This window comes from Myotis lucifugus, unplaced genomic scaffold (genome assembly GCF_000147115.1).
Source record: "Myotis lucifugus unplaced genomic scaffold, Myoluc2.0 scaffold_1579, whole genome shotgun sequence".
Taxonomy (NCBI): Eukaryota; Metazoa; Chordata; class Mammalia; order Chiroptera; family Vespertilionidae; genus Myotis; species Myotis lucifugus.
In genome coordinates, this window is record NW_005872627.1 from 1 (window position 1) to 8,801 (window position 8,801).

At 46.0% G+C, this 8,801-nt stretch overlaps 1 pseudogene; it reads left to right on the plus strand.

The window, feature by feature from the left end:
- The first annotated feature begins 7 nt into the window (after nucleotides 1-7).
- On the plus strand, nucleotides 8-3,644 carry LOC102442656 (annotated as a pseudogene).
- Nucleotides 3,645-8,801: the final 5,157 nt, after the last annotated feature.

The following is an 8,801-nucleotide window of genomic DNA, read 5'->3' on the forward strand; positions in this document are numbered from 1 at the left end:
TTCCATTCTTGCTGATGTCTTTTGCATGTTAGATATTGAGACAACCGTTTTAGAAGAGAAGAGCAAGAGAGACTGTTTTATGCAATTGGTATCAGCGTCTTTGTATTTCATTTCAGACACGATTCTAAAGGAACTCCTGGATCCAGAAACATTGGAATCATTAGGACTTATCCACCAATCACGGCAATTCCATCAAACATCAGTGAAAATCAAGACAAAACTCTTTTATACGCAGCAAAAGTTCAACTTGTTAAGAGAAGAGAATGAAGGCTATGCTAAGCTGATTGTTGAATTGAGGCAAGATTTATCGGGAAATATGACTGGTGATTTAATCTTACAAAATATCAAATCCTTAATAGGATGCTTTCATCTAGATCCCAATAGAGTTTTGGGTGTCATTTTAGAAGTGTTTGAATGCAGACCAGAATGTGATAACTTTTTTATATCTTTATTAGAATCTTGTGTGAATATGTGTGAGCCGCAAACATTTTGTCATATACTTGGGTTCAAATTCAAGTGTTACCAGGAGCCGAATGGACAGACTCCTTCATCTTTATACAGAATTGAAGCAGTGCTCCTACAAGGTAATCTCATTGATTTAAATGATCTCTATGTACATCTTCTTCCAGCTGATAATTGCATGATGGATGAATATAAACGAGAAATGGTGGAAGCTAAGGCCATTCTTCGAAAACTTACGGTGGATGTATTGTCTTCTGAAAAAATGGATAAGCAAGATAAGGCAAAGGAAGAGGAGGAGGAGACAGTAGAAAAGCCACCTGACAACCAAAAACTTGGTTCGTTAGAAGCCTTATTAAAGATTGGCGATTGGCAGCATGTGCAGAACATGATGGATGGGATGCCTCCATACTATGCTGCTTCCCACAAGATGATAGCTCTTGCTATTTGCAAGCTTATTCACATAACTATTGAGCCTCTCTACCAAAGAGTTGGCGTTCCTAAAGGTGCTGAAGGCTCACCTGTTCGTGCTTTGCAAAATAAGAGAGCGCTAAAACAAGCAGGGAGCTTTGAGGATTTGAGGACAGATGCCTTCAATATGTGCTGTTACCTCGGTCCCCACCTTTCTTGGGATCCCATTTTATTTGCAAAAGTGGTGCGCATAGTCCAATCCTTTATGAAGGAGCTTCAGTCTGATGGAAGGAAACAAGAGGTTCAAGAGAAAGTGGACGTTATTCTTAGCTGTTTACTTGGCATTACTGACCAGGCCCTACTTCCATCTCTTTCTTAATGGACTGCAATGCCTGTATGACTGAGGAACTGTGGGGAATGTTAAAAACATTTCCATATCAGCATAGATATCATCTGTATGGCCAGTGGAAGAATGAAACTTACAACAGGTCCCTACTTTTAGTAAAAGTTAAAGCTCTAACAATAGACCAAGCTAGAGATATCATGAACCATCTCACCAAGGAAAATGTGAGGCCTTCTGGAAGACAAATTGGGAAATTGAGCCACAGCAATCCAACTATTTTGTTTGATTATATCTTGGCAAAAATACAAATGTATGGCACCTGTAGTAGATTCACTGGAATGCCTCACCTCATTGAATTACGATGTCTTGGCCTATTGTAGCCTATTGTATCATCGAGGCTTCAGCAAATCCAGAAAAGGGAAGGATGACACACAACGATACAACCAGTTCAAGCTGGCTTCGGCCTCTGGTTAGTTTCTGTGCTGCAGTCTTTCCTAAATGTCCAATGGATCTGTCTGGTCTTCTGCAATATGTGGCTCATCAGCTCAAGGCAGGCAGAAGTATTGGCCTGCTCATATTGCAAGAAGTGGTACATAAAATGGCAGGAATAGAAATCACCAGGGAAGAGACGATGACAACGGAGCAACTAGAGGCCATGACTGGTGGAGAGCAACTAAGAGCTGAGGGAGGTTCTTGTGGCCAGACCAGAAACACTAAAAAATCCTCCCAGATATTAAAGGATGCCCTATTGGACTATGACCTTGCTCTTCCCCTTGTTTTGATGATAGCTCAGCAGGGGGATAGGGTGATCTTACAGGAGGGTGGAGAGAAAGATGTGGAACTAGAGGGAAAGCTCTATGACCAGTGTCATGATACCTTGGTACAGTTTGGTGGATTTTTAGCATTGAATCTAAGCACAGAAGAGTACACAAAGAGAGTGCTTTTGATTGATGTGCTCTATCACAAATTTCATATACCCCATGATGCAGCATTTTTCTTGTCTAGGCCAACGTATGCACGCCATATCTCATCCAAATGTGATGAACTTAAAAGGTCAGACAAGGGAAGTAAACAGCAACATAAAGTCCACAAGTACATAGCATCATGTGAAATGGTGATGGTGCCTGTCCGTGAAGCGGTAGTCTCATTGCCCGTTTCCAATGTCTGGGATGACATCAGCCCTCGATTCTATGCCACATTCTGGTCACTGACAACGTATGACCTTGCAGTTCCACACACCAGCTATGAACGGGAAGTCAGTAAACTTAAAGTCCAGATGAAAGCACTTGATGACAATTAAGAAATGCCTCCAAAGAAAAAGAAAAGGAGCGCTGTGGCCAAGCTGCTTGAAGAAGAAAAGAAACAGATGGAACATGTACAGCGAGTTCTACAGAGACTGAAACTAGAAAAGGACAACTGGCTTTTTGCCAAATCTAGACCAAAGGAGACCATCACAAAATTTTTACAGGTGTGTATATTTCCTCAATGTATTTTTTCAGCAGTCGATGCTGTTTACTGTGCACATTTTGTTGAATTGGTACATCAACAGAAAACTCCAAATTTTTCCACACTTCTTTGCTATGATCGAGTTTTCTCTGACATCATTTTCACAGTGGCAAGCTGTACTGAAAATGAAGCGCGTCGATATGGGAGGTTTCTTTGCTGTATTTTAGAGACTGTGACTAGGTGGCACAGTGATAGAGCCACATACGAAAAGGAATGTGGAAACCACCCAGGATTCCTTACTATACTGCGGCCAACTAGATTTGATTGGGGAAATCAAGCTGATCAACTAGACTATGAAAATTTCTGACATGTGGTACATAAATGGCACTACAAACTAACCAAGGCATCGGTACATTGCCTTGAAACAGGTGAATATATTCACATGAGGAATATCTTGATTGTGCTAACAAAAATACTTCCTTGCTACCCGAAAGTTTTAAATCTGGGTCAGGCTTTGGAAAAAAGAGTGCATAAAATCTGCCAAGAAGAAAAAGGGAAAAGGCGTCGTCTACATGCATTAGCTACCGGCTACTCTGGGCAGTTGAAATGTAGGAAGTCATACATGATACCTGAAAATGAGTTTCGTCGCACGGACCCCACTCCGAAGAACGCAGTACACAATGGGCCTGTTGGCGGGTCTTCTTCATCTTCCAGAGGAAGTGCATCTAAATCTCATGAAAGCAGTGCTGATAAGAATGATAACTCAATGGAGATGACTCCTTCACCACTAATCAAGAGTAAGGAGAGAGAAACAGGCAGGAAAGGATTGGACACGTCAAGGGAAAGTAGATCCAGAGAAAGAGAGAGAAAAGATGAAAAGGACAGAAAAGGTCGGAAACGGCATCACTCAAACAATGACCGGAAAGTGCTACCAGACTTAACGAAGAGGCGAAGGAAAGGAGAAAATGGAACGATGGCGGTATAAAACACAAAAGTGAAAATCCAAGTGATAATCCTTATCCAAATGAGAAAAACAAGGTGGGGGGAGTCAAAATTCTTCAGGCAATGAAAAAGGCAGCGAATCATTTAAATATGAAAAGATGGATAAAAATCTCCCCAGTGGCAAAAAAGGGTATACACAGACCCCTAAGTTGAAGGTCCCCTGGAGGAGGATGTCAACGCTCCATGCATCACTCTCGGAACAGTATCTCCCATAATTAAGAGCATCTGGTGTTGCCCATTTCAGGGGAATCTGCTTGAAATCAAAAGATGACTGCAACCCACCATCCTCTAGACAAGTCATTTCAAAGTCACCAGTTGTCAGGATATTCTTTTCACCTCTAGTCAGTTCCTTGCAGCATGGTTCCTGTGTATACAATTTTCATTTGAAATTCGACACCCGGAAGCAGCATCTGATGAAAATTTCATCCCTTTTTTTCTCAGAAAAGAGAGGAAACGGCCTCCGGGTACTCGTTCCTTAATGATGTGAATAGACTGTGGTGATGTGCAAACTCCTATACCTTTGGTGATATTGGGATGACTGATTGTATTACGTGAGGATTTTGGCTTCTTGAAAGAAATTTATCTTTAGTCCCTACCGGGAGCCGATCCACCCTTGCTGCTTGATGCCGTCGCTGCATGGAAGAAACATCTGCACAGCTTACGTTTTTCAAGGGACCTGGGGTGTAGGACATATGTCTGCTCCCCCTCTTAAGCGCTATGTGTTTTAACCAGGATCCCCTCCCCGAGAAACGGTCGTTTCCCCAGCTTAGGTGTTAACAGGACTATGGAAGGAAATCAATCAGTAACCCCCCCCTATTATTACAGAAATACCATGTACTACTTATGAAGAACTTGGACTAAGACCATTGGAAATAAATGTGGGACTTGTTTGGCCCACATCCCCAGGGTTTTGCCCACCAGGGAAAGCACCAGAACCTATACCCCTGGAGACCCACTGACACAGGGAAGTCCCAGCAAAGGCAAGCAGCAAGGCTGGGAGGACATGAACTTGACTGGGTAGGATAAACTCCTTCAGTCACTTCCTTGTAGCTTATCAGTAGAGCAGTAGAAGAGTGACCTTGGAATAGCCCTTATAATGGAACACAAGAGATTAACCTAGACAAGATCAAAATCAACAGCACTAGATAGAGACTAGAGACCGGAATATGGACATGAAACTAGGAACAGTAGAAGGTTTCCTGAAACATACCATGATGTAATCTACACTAATAAAAGAGAAACATGGTAATTAGCGTACGACCGCTACCCTTTTCATTGGCTAATCAGTGAGTATATGCAAATTAACTGTCAGCCAAGATGGCGGCCGACAGCCATGCACTGAACCTAGCAGGGAGGCTCGCTTGCTCCAGTGACTGAGGACTCCAACGTTCCCCACCTAACTTGCCGGCCTCTCAGCTGCAACTCTAAGCAACTATGTACTATGTTGCAAATAAGAAGCTAAACAAAACCCCAGAAACCAGCTTTCATTCAGCCTGGATTCATCCAGCCAGATCGCAACATTGTATCGATGTTTTCAGCAGCTAGGCCTCAGAGCTAAAGCTGGCCTAGAATTAAAAAAACAAACAGAAAACAAGGAGCGGTTGGGAGCTTCAGTTACTCGCTTCAGGAAAACAGCCCTCAGCCCCTCACCCAGACTGGCCAGGAACCCCAGTGGGGACCCCCACCCTGATCCAGGACACCCTTCAGGGCAAACCAGCCAGCCCCCACCCATGCACCAGGCCTCTATTCTTATAGTAAAAGGGTAATATGCCTCCTGGCACTGGGATCAGTGGAGCAGTGAGGCTCCCGGCACCGGGATCAGCGTGACAGGGGGCAGCGCCCAAATCCCCTGATCGGCCCTGCTATGTGTGTGACAGGGAGCGGGGCCACAACCTCCCTATCCGCCCTGCTCTGTTCATGACAGGGAAAGGCACCCCAACCCCCTGATCAGCCCTGCTCTGTGCCTGATAGGGGGGAGCTCCCCAATCCCCTGATTGCCCTGTGGCTCTGTGTTTGACAGGGTGCAGGGCACCAACCCCCTGATCAGCCCTGCTCTGTGTGTGACAGGGTGTGGCACCCCAACCCCCCCCCCCACTGGCCCTGCTCTGTGTGTGACAGGGTAGAGCCATAACCTCTCCATCGGCCCTGCCCCGAGTGTGACAGTGGTGGTGCCCCAACCCCCTGATCGGCCCTGCTCTGTGGGTAATAGAGGGTGGCGCCCCCAACCCCCCTCCACGGGCCTTGCTCTGTGTGTTACAGGGTAGAGCCATAACCTCCCCATTGGACATGCCCTGAGTGTGACAGGGTGCAGTGCCTCAACCCCCTGATCCGCCCTGCTCTGTGTGTGGCACAGGGCGGTGCCCCAACTACCCTATCGGCCCTACTCTGTGAGTGACGGGGGGAACTCCCCAACCCCCTGATGGGCCCTGCTCTGTGAGTGACAGGGGGCAGAGCCCCAACCCCCTGATCGGCCCTGCTCTGTGCGTGACAGGGGGTGGCACTGCAACCTCCCCATTGACCCTGCCTTGAGTGTGACAGGGGGCGGTGCCCCAACCCCCCAATCGGCCCTACCCTGAGCGTGACTCAGGGTGGCATCACAACCTTCCGATCCGCCCTGCTCTGTGCATGACGGGGCGGTGCCCCAACTCCCCAATTGGCCCTGCTCTGAGCCTGACTAGGGGCTGCACTTTGGGATTGGGCCTGCCCTCTGCCACCCAGGAGCAGGCCTAAGCCAGCAGGTCGTTATCTCCCGAGGGGTCCCAGACTGCGAGAGGGCACAGGCCGGTCTGGGGGATGCCCCCCCCCCCAGTGCACAAATTTTTGTGCACCGGGCCTCTAGTGGAACAATAAAAAGAGAACCCAACCATGATGATCAACTGAACACTGCCTCTGTGTCATTCATTCTTCGCCAACTCTGTCCACACCTCCATGGGAACCCCTGGACCTGCTGGGGCTGGACCCCAGCAACTTTCTGGGAAAGATCATTTGTACATGTGGTAACAGCCATAGCAGCTTGATCCTTTCATATGCCCTTAAATATGTCACCAGATTTTCCCTTGCTCAGTCATCCTCCTGTTGTCACATCTTCATGATTGAGAACACATTTCTTATTCAAGTTATGGAAATACTGACCATGCTAACCCTAACCCTAACCCTAACCCTAGCCCTAACCCTAGTCCTAGCCCTAGCCCTAGCCCTAGCCCTAGCCCTAACCCCTAACCCTAACCCTAGTCCTAGCCCTAGCCCTAGCCCTAGCCCTAGCCCTAACCCCTAACCCCTAACCCCAAGCCCCTAGCCCTAACCCTAACCCTAAACCCTAAACCCTAAACCCTAAGCCTAACCCTAACCCTAACCCATACTTTTTTCCAGAAAGGCATGTCAATTTATACTGTAAACAGTTTATGTGAACATGGTTGTCCTATTGCACCCTCAGCAGCAAAGAGAATAATCATTTATTATCTTGCAAATATAATAGATCAAAAATAAAAAGATACTGCATTTTGTATTAAAGTTGCATTTCTTTACTAGACTAGTTCTAGGCTGAACATAAAAATGACAGCACATTAATATTTTCCTCCGTAAGTGGCATGTTCAACTCCTTTGCAAATTTCTCCTAATAGATAGTGTTCTTCCAATAGCTCATGAAGATCTTTCTGTGTTAAGGAATAGCAATCTAAAGGGGGGGGTTGTAAAGTTTCAAAGCCAAGAAGCAAGAATCCAGTTCCTTCCCTGCTATTTCTCTTTCGCCTGGTCAGTCTCAACCTGTTATTGCCATCACAGAAAGCACTTGGCAGGAGCATCACCTCTGTATCTCACAACGGGAGGGCCAAGCACTACAGGAATTGTCTCATTACTTCCACAAAGAGATACAATTCCCTGGAGATTCTGCTGACCAGTCAGGTCTGGGAACAATGCCATGTGGAACAGCTAACTTCTGAAGAAAATAAATCTAAGATTTAGCAATGGGTCCCTTGGAGACTTAGAGCCACTGCTACAATGTGCCCTCCTGAAGAAGCCTGTACTCAGCAGACAGGTCATAAAGAGACGGATGACAGCCAAGCACCCACAGGGTGCTGGGCAGGCAGGCAGGTACTTTTCTTCCTAGATCAGTGGCAACAGAGAAACATGGCTCCATGTCACAGAACACACCACCATGACCTCGACGGTTCCTTTCTGTCACTTCTTGAACACTGCGGTTCAGACTTATGATCCCAGATGCCTCTCTCCTGTGGCATCATTTGTTTAGCTAACACTTCTTGCCAAGAAACATGTCCCTTAGGAGAAAACTCAGCAAACAGAACTGCAGAGGCAATTATCATTATTGTAATTAGCATACTTGCCTCGTAACCACCATGTAAATGCCTGGAATCCTTCATTCTCACTCTAGCTGGACTGGGAAGTCTAGGGAATAAGAAAAAACACTAGGTACAGAGACCAGAACCACAAACAATGGGCCTGGACACAAGGGAAATGTTTGCTACCTTTTTCTCTCCCCTCTTTGTATTATTAGTAAGTACCTGGTGCCTGGGCCCCATGGCAAGCAGTGAATATAAATGATTTGTGAACCGATTCCTACCACCTGCTTTGTTGACATGGAAGTGCAAATAAATATCCCCACAGAAACCAGGGCAATGGAAGCATATTTGAATATACTGTATCTGCAGAAATAAGAACAAGAACACATTAGGAAGGCACAGGTACCAATTTCCACAGGATGTTTTCAGTAGATGGTGCCTGAGAGTATAAATCACCAGCAGAGCCCATGTAAGTCTTCATGTGCAAGGATCAGGGTGCCCACTTGTTGCTACACACACCCTTCTTTGGTGTTGCTTAACATAGTTTCTAAAAGTTTGTGGACCAACAGATTGTTTCATTGGGGGGGAGGGGAGGACCAGACGTGACATTCCATTGGTGACAGTCCAATAGAACAGTTCTGACAGTTTTCATTCTATCTTCTTGGCCACTTGGGCTTTATTTGGAATTTTCTTTGTACTAAGTGCATGATTAGTCCTTCATTCACTGTGTTGCACTAATGAACACCTTCTCTGACAGCACTGTCCCACACAACTATGAGCCTGGAAATGCTCCATCCTGGGCTCTCCAATACGGTCACCAACAGCCACGTGTGGCTACTGGGCAA